Here is a 9,366-nt window from a genome sequence, read left to right as displayed (position 1 = left end):
ATATCTTAAAATAAATTGAATATTAAATTTAAGTATACTCGTGTCAAAGTTCGAATGTAAAAGATGAAAATAATATCACCGAATCACGAAAAAAGTACAACTTATTAGATGAATTATTTGATTAACAAAGTACCGACGACAGTCACAGAGACGAATTTGCAAAGTCTCCGCTGTCATTCAAAATTTTATTATTACAAACAAATTTGATTACACGCGATACGATTAAAACTAAACTTCTGATAACTGACCATTATCTAACACTACAAATAACAGAAATATATACAGAAAAAAGTAAGAAAACTCTACCAGTAGTCGGATTCTCTTTCTTCGCCTTAAGCGGGCTTTGTTTGTGCTGTGACGTCGGCCGTCTTCGACCCGCATCTGTCTCTGTTTGCTTCTTCTTAGAATAATTTAAGATTAATTACTAAGAATAGAAGATATCCAAATGATTCATTAACTAATTAATTAATTTAATATTAAAATAAATTTCTAATACAAAAAATTTATTGTTTCATTCAGAAGAATATAAGATAATATGCGAGGGAATATTATTTATAATCTGATAATTTAATTCCATTTTAAGTGAAAACAAGCTTAAATGTTTTTAATGAAAATTTAAGACTTTTACATTTAATATTTTATCGATAATTATTTAATTTTGAAAGCTTATAAGTTAAAAACGTTACATTGCCTGCGTTATTCGGGTTTACGTAATGAAACAATCACGAAAAATCTCGAAATGGAGGGAAAAATAACTGGCAATTTCGAGATGGCGTCGGCAATACGAAATCGAACGAATTCGAATCGGTGGAACGTGCGATAAATGCGTCACACGTTACGTCATAAGTTCGACGTCAGAATATTAACTAATTGCAAATGTTTTCTTTAAAATGCTAAAATAGTCCTATTTTTTTTTTAAAATATATTTGTAATAATAAATAAAGTTATAAAAACGCATTCCGTAACCTTACAGGTTACAGGCCGCAAATCTAGGTTTAAAGCGTATCTAATTTAAATTATTTAATTTTGATATAAATCGAAAAATATTAAGTTACCTACGTTACTCGTGTTTTCGTTATTAAAATTTGTACGAAAAATGTTAAAATGGAGGGAAAAAGAACTCGCAATTTCTCGGAAAACATTCTATTCCAAGATGGCGTCGGCAACAATACGAAATGGAACGAATTCGAATTTGTCGTTGTAATGCGTCACGCGTTACGTCACGAGTTTTACGTCATAGATGTAATAATTCGAGTATTTTAATTGCATTTTTTATAGGAAAGATTCTTTTTACCAAATTATTTTGTGTCGGATTTGGCAAAATACAGTAGAGCGTCGTTTATCCGAATCAATTGCGGACTTGGGTTGTTCGGATAACTTATTTTTCGGATAACCGATTATGTACGAAAAAATATATTAATTTATCCCGTGTTGAAAATTTTCTCCGTTGCGTGTCGCTTCGCGTTGAATTTTCGTCGATGTTAAGCCTAACGAAGAGTATTGTATCGTTAAAAATTATTTTTTTATTTTGTACGAACAAAATAAATATATTGAAAAATATAAAATCAATAAAAAATTATACTTCAAAAGTTAATTTAGTATCAAAAACGTAAATTATTGGAGTAGCCCAAGACATAGCCAAAGATTGCAGCTTTACAGCACTGGCGAAAATTTAAATTTACCGACTGGAATTCTTTCGGATAATTGATGTTTCGGATAATCGACGCTCTACTGTATTTGTTAAATGTAAAACTTCGCTAAATAGAAAATGTATTGACATAAACGTAATAAAATCACCTAAATGACACTGAATAAAAATAATTTCTAATAAAATAAGTAGTATTTATTGTCTCGATTCTAAAGCGCATCTTTTTTGAACTTTTTTAATCTTTAAAATTAGGACGTGCATTAAATGCGAGAACAAAGTCGATTTAAAATGCTGCCTTGTTGGCTGTTTCTTCCTCACTTCGCTCGGCAATTCGCATACATTACATCGTTGTTATAAACCCTCCCACGAATTCGGTTTTTGTTTTTAAATTGTTTGATGATCCTCTGAATTATAGCAATGCGAGTGAAAAATGTTTGGCAGACAGGTCACTCGAAGCTAAATTTTAGACTATAAAAACGAATCTTATTGTAGGATTAAAATAAATTTTTATGTAATCTTTTTCAACACTACAGTACTAGAATTTTTTTTTTTTTGCTCCTTGCAAAGTTCAATTACTTTAAGGAAATTGTCACTTTTTTTCCTTTTATGTCTTGCAATATAAGAACATTTTGCAAGACATTTTGCATAATGCATTTTGACTGAAATTTTACAAAGTGTAACAGTAATATGCATTATAGTATAATGTATTACAATGAGAGGTTGGTATATATGTTATAAGTTTACAAATTAAGAAACTAAAGATTAAGTATACACGTGTTGTTTCATATAGAAAAGATAATTGTTACGCGAGACAAATTTTTCGCGTGTTGAGAAGGACACGACAGTATGTATGGAAGTTATACAATAAATAAGAGGTAATATGTAACAGGATAAAATACAAAATATGATAACTACATTGACAGTGTATATAACAAAGTACATCAGAAATAAAATAAACACATAGCAATTAATAATAGCAATTGATAATACAATTTTATCAGCAGAAAAAGATTAAGGTTGTCAGGAACTATATGTTTACACTCAGAGTTCGAAACATTCATCCTGCATCGTGAACAGTCTTTGCTCTAGCAAATTCTATACTGGAAGATTTCTTCGCAAATTCCTAGAAATTTAAACAGTTAATTCATATAGCATCATGCTAAATGTCTGAGTGATGCTTTAGAAGAAACACTTAGACATTCAGTTGTAACCTTTCAAGTGGGACTCATAAAACATCCTTATCGCATATGCACTTGAAAGTAGGTTCATAGAACAATGTTTTAGAGGCACAAAAGAGAAGAATTCACCATATATCACTTTATATCTCTTTAATACACTAAAATTCTTGCAAAGATTCGGTACTGTTACATACCACTATAGGAACATTCTCCCACTAGAAGAGCCCAATCGCATCATTTCTGTGTTGAAATTCAATGCAATATCTATGTAGAGTGATGAGAGGCTTTATGAAGGAGTTAAGTATGGATGTTTACGATTTTGCCATAGCTTTTAATTATATTATAAAAATAAATAAATATTCCATTATTGATCACAAGGTCATTATGAGAGCATGGCCAAGAGTAACCACGGCTAATGAGGATAGATTTGAGTTGTTGTCTTTCTCTTTCAAGCATTACGCAGTTGAAGATATAATGAGTGCTCCCATCTTCAATTTTACAAGTTGGACATTCTTTATTGATGTATTCAGTAAATCTGTGTAGGTACTTGGCAAATTTACCATGATCGGTGAAAAATTGAGTGGACCAAAAACATGGTTTCATCCATGTGTATTTAAAGATATCTTTAATGATTNTCAGAAGTTAATTTAGTATCAAAAACGTAAAATATTTGAGTAGCCCAAGACATAGCCAAAGATTGCAGTGCCACAGCACTGGCAAAAATTTAAATTTGCCGACTGGAATTCTTTCGGATAATTGATGTTTCGGATAATCGACGCTCTACTGTATTTGTTAAATGTAAAACTTCGCTAAATAGAAAATGTATTGACATAAACGTAATAAAATCACCTAAATGACACTGAATAAAAATAATTTCTAATAAAATAAGTAGTATTTATTGTCTCGATTCTAAAGCGCATCTTTTTTGAACTTTTTTAATCTTTAAAATTAGGACGTGCATTAAATGCGAGAACAAAGTCGATTTAAAATGCTGCCTTGTTGGCTGTTTCTTCCTCACTTCGCTCGGCAATTCGCATACATTACATCGTTGTTATAAACCCTCCCACGAATTCGGTTTTTGTTTTTAAATTGTTTGATGATCCTCTGAATTATAGCAATGCGAGTGAAAAATGTTTGGCAGACAGGTCACTCGAAGCTAAATTTTAGACTATAAAAACGAATCTTATTGTAGGATTAAAATTTATTCGTATTAAATAAATTTCTATGTAATCTTTTTCAACACTACAGTACTAGAATTTTTTTGGCTCCTTGCAAAGTTCAATTACTTTAAGGAAATTGTTACTTATTTTCCTTTTATGTCTTGCAATGTAAGAACATTTTGCAAGACATTTTACATAATGCATTTTGATTGAAATTTTTACAAAGTGTAAGAGTAATATGCATTATAGCATAATGTATTACAATGACAGGTAGGTATATATGTTATAAGTTTACAAATTAAGATACTAAAGATTAAGTATACATGTGTTGTTTCATATAGAAAAGATAATTGTTATACAGTAGTACGCGAGACAAACTTTTCGCGTGTTGAGAAGGGCACGACAGTATGTATGAAAGTTATACAATAATTAAGGGATAATGTGTAACAGGATAAAATACAAAATATGATAACTACATTGATAGTGTATATAACAAAGTATTTACATCAGAAATAAAATAAACACATAGCAATTAATAATAGCAATTGATAATACAATTTTATCAGCAGAAAAAGATTAGGGTTGTCAGGAACTAAATGTTTACACTCAGAGTTCGAAACATTCATCCTGCATCGTCAACAGTCCTTGCTCTAGCAAATTCTATACTGGAAGATTTCTTCGCAAATTCCTAGAAATTTAAACAGTTAATTCATATAGCATCATGCTAAATGTCTGAGTGATGCTTTAGAAGAAACACTTAGACATTCAGTTGTAACCTTTCAAGTAGGACTCATAAAACATCCTTATCGCATACGCACTTGAAAGTAGGTTCATAGAACAATGTTTTAGAGGCACAAAAGAGAAGAATTCACCATATATCACTTTATATCTCTTTAATACACTGAGATTCTTGCAAAGATTCGGTACCGTTACAGACCACTATAAGAACATTCTCCCACTAGAAGAGCCCAATCGCATCATTTCTGTGTTGAAATTCAATGCAATATCTACATAGAGTGATGAGAGGCTTTATGAAAGAGTTAGATATGGATGCTTGCGATTTTGCCGTAGCTTTTAATTACAGTATAAAAATAAATAAATATTCCGTTTGCAAATACAGTCGACACCCCTATAACACTGTTGATTATTCCGTTTTATATGAATTCCATGTTGTACGAGTCACTTAGATTTTACAAATACGTGTGTGCCGGGCTGTGAACGGCTCACGTATTTGTAAACTGTTTTCACGTATATTATAGAAATAATTATATTAAGAAAAAAATTGAATATTAAGTATACTCGTATATTTTAGAATTTTGCAACCGGGTTAAGAAGTAGTTAAATAATTAAGCAATTAGGGAATTGGGGACATAAGCAAAACCCCGACGAAAGAGCCGAAATTTTACTTAAACAAAAGCTTAACCGAACCATCTCTAGCCGANCTTGCAAAGATTCGGTACTGTTACATAGGAACATTCTCCCACTAGAAGAGCCCAATCGCATCATTTCTGTGTTGAAATTCAATGCAATATTTATGTAGAGTGATGAGAGGCTTTATGAAAGAGTTAAATAATGGATGCTTGCGATTTTGCCGTAGCTTTTAATTACAGTATAAAAATAAATAAATATTCCGTTTGCAAATACAGTCGACATCCCTATAACACTATTGATTATTCCGTTTTATATGAATTCCATGTTGTACGAGTCACTTAGATTTTACAAATACGTGTGCCGGGCTGTGAACGGCTCACGTATTTGTAAACTGTTTTCACGTATATTATAGAAATAATTATATTAAGAAAAATTTGAATATTAAGTGTACTCGTATATTTTAGAATTTTGCAACCGGGTTAAGAAGTAGTTAAATAATTAAGTGATTAGGGAATTGGGGACATAAGCAAAACCCCGACGAAAGAGCCGAAATTTTACTTAAACAAAAGCTTAACCGAACCATCTCTATCCGATTACAGTTGAGACTGATTTCTTCGTATTATTAATGTAATTTAATGTAATAAAGACTGAAATTTTTCAGTTCGACGAGAGTGACCGAAAAGTTGTAAATTTTGGAAATTTCCGTGGACACCCGGTCCTAAAAGGAATTAGTTAGAAAACAAATGACAATTAAGTTTAACGTATTTAGATTTTAAGAGCCATGGTGAGAAACGTTTAAAATCTACAACAGCCCTTTCGCGTCCTTTGAGATATACTAGTGAGAAATACTGGATGTCGGTTTCTTACAGAAACACAGCTTCCCTATCGTCAAATATCACGGCACGCCACTGTTCAGACAGAGGGAGAAGGTCACACAGTGGCATCCTCTGTAAGATGTTGTCTCTGCCTTACACACTTCCCCCCAGTGGGCATTCTTAAAACGTACGGGGAGTCGGATAACGCGCCCTGATTAAGTTTCTCTTCCGGTCATCTTGGCGGATGATGTTGGATGTTGGCAGTCTGACGGTGTCGACGTGCTCTTAGGATTGCTGTCTGATCCGGTAATGGCGTTGCCTCCATCCACTTTGAGAATCGGTCAATTGTGATAGGAAGATACCCAGGGCCGTGCTATGCTATGATGCAGAGATGCGGCCGGATTAGGTGGCACCGTAATGGGGCGTCATAAGCATCATTTAAGGGGTGGTATAAGCGGCATTTCGAAGACTTGCATCATACTGAGAAAATCTACCGCGCGGCCCTGAAGATACCGCGATCCCTCCGAGGGTGATAACGGATCGACTATGTCGACTATGTGCTCGAATCGTGAATTTGGTACAAGGAACTTCGACAGAGGTGCACGTGTATGGCGGTGAAATTTTGCCTTTTGGCAGGCTAAACATGTTTGTGACCATGTCCGGCAGTCTTTTTTTTTTTCATATTTGACCAAATGTACTTCTGAGTGACCAGTTTGGAGGATGTTCCACGAGCTCCTGAGTGCGACAAGTTGTAAATGGCCGAAAACACTTCCGGTCAAAAAGAGGGAGGTATGTACGGTCTACGGTGACCGGTAGAGAGAGACGTCGCAGAACAGGGATTTTATTGAATTCGGAAAGTTTACTTTACTATCTTGCAGTTTGGATTCTATTGTAATTCTGACAGTTGATCATTCTGCAATGGTGTCGTAGTTAATGGATGGTACACCGATGGTGTTTATAAGTGACAGAGAGTCTGCTATGTTGTTGTTCCTGTCAGATATGTGGCGTAACTCGGTTGAAAACTGTGATACGTAGTCCAATTGTCGAAATTGACGAGGGGACGCTTTGGCCAAATCATGGAGGAAGGCGTAGATGAGGGATTTGTGATCTGTGTAGATAACAAATGGCCACCCCTCCACCAGGTGTAGAAAATGCTTGACAGCGGAGTAGATAGCTAGCAGCTCCCGGTCGTATGCGCTGTATTTCATTTGAGGCTTGGTGAAAGTTCTGGAGGGAAAGTTTAGCTTCTGGTGCATTATCTATACTATGCAACTATAGTATGTTTGGAGAACTAAAATTAAAAAGTCAGTAACGAGTTACTTAACTACAGAACTTGAAAATTTTCCGAAATTTTCGAAAAAAGGTACGGGAGTTATTAAGCTTTAAAATAGGTGAACGGACTTCTTAGTTGTCATTCAGATCAACGTCTAGTTCACCGATCTGTGTAAAATACGGAAGATGCATCCACCCGCGTATACTTCAGTTGCCCCCACGTCGTAGTAAAAATAGTTTTTTAAGGATTCCCACAGGAAAATTAGTATAGAACGGTCTTAAGCTTCGCGAGCGGCGTGTACGTATTTAACGACACCCCTCGATTTCAGTGGCGTGCCATGATATTTGATGATAGGGAAGCTGTGTTTCTATAAGAAGCCGACTTCCAGGGGCAATCAGTCAGTGATGTCTAGGATCCATTCGTATTCGTTTGTTCGATAAGCCAGTAAAAACCGTAGACTTCTCTAAATGCATTTTTAATATCACAATTACATTCTAAATTGCAAGCCACTAATATACGAATATACAATAGCGATCTTATTATTTTTTTTTCACGTGTAATATAGAAATTTGTAATAAGATACATAAAGCGGTTATAATAAAATGTTGCGATATTATTTTCATATAATTAAAATTAATATATATTTATTTTAGAAAATACAAGGGAAGCGGCGCTTCCACCGCTTCCAATGACAACACGCTACTACGTCTGACCAGCATTGCCAGATCTGAAGGTTAAAAAGTAGCGTGGTTGTGCTCGAAAAGTAGCGGATTTGAACTGTTTGTAGACCAAACAATAAAAATGAATTATTTTGCAACTATGCACTTTTACTAATGAAATAAGTTTGTAATATATACAGTAGAGCCTCGATTATCCGACTCAATTCGGGACTGGGGTTGGTCGGATAATTGAAAAGTCGGATAACCGAAAAGTATGAAAAAATCCATTATTAGTGTAGTATATTATTATATCCCATGTAATTAGTATATTAGTATATCGCTATTAACCTACTTCGCGTTGACTTTTCTTCCATGTTAAGCCTATCAATTTTTTTTTTTTTTAAATAATAATTGTCGCTATTGTATCGTTAAAAATTAGAAAATTAAGCCTCGTTTAAATAGTGGCTCCCTTTCATGGTCGAATGAGTGTTGCCAGCTAAAACACGTAAAAATAATATTAAAGTAGCCAAGACATAGCCAATTATTGTAGCGCCATATCACTAGCGGGCATTTGAAATTTGCCGACTAGGACGGTCGGTTAACCGAGGTGACGGTTAATCGGGGGTCGGTTAATTGAGGCTCTACTGTATATATATTCGGTTTATCTGCATCAATTTTCTGTAAATCAAAGCCAGTCGAGACGAGACGATTCATTTTTTGAACTTAGAGACTTAGCGACTACGGTTTTTGTTTTCAGTTTTAAGCCACCCTGTTTCCATTGTATCAAGAACTGTTGTATCAAAATTTAATAACTTTTGGATCACTTCTTGGGAAAGAAAATTGGCAATTCCAACAGGATAATGCTGCCATTCATGTATCAAAGTCAATTAAAAATACAGTCGACCCCCCTATAATTACGGTCCCTATAATTACGATTCCTATAAAACTACGAAAAAATTGTGACGGTATCCGTAAAAAAAAGGTAAAAACCTCCTATAATTACGTAAAACGTCATCGGGCAGCCAAACTACTTTCCCGCCGTCCGTAGCGCCACGCTACGGAGAGATTTCTATCGTCTGGACAGTATTATATAAATTATATATAAATTAGGTACTGTACATATAATTATATATTAATTATATATAAATTAGGTACTGTATATATAATTATATATTAACTTAATTTATTGTAACTTTATTATAATTAAATATATATTTTTCACCGTCTAGCGTCACGCTACGGCGAGTTAGGCGACCTATCGT

Source organism: Centruroides sculpturatus, unplaced genomic scaffold (genome assembly GCF_000671375.1).
Source record: "Centruroides sculpturatus isolate CEXI.00-Female unplaced genomic scaffold, Cexi_2.0 scaffold378, whole genome shotgun sequence".
NCBI classification, from domain to species: Eukaryota; Metazoa; Arthropoda; class Arachnida; order Scorpiones; family Buthidae; genus Centruroides; species Centruroides sculpturatus.
Note: the sequence above shows the minus strand (reverse complement) of the source record.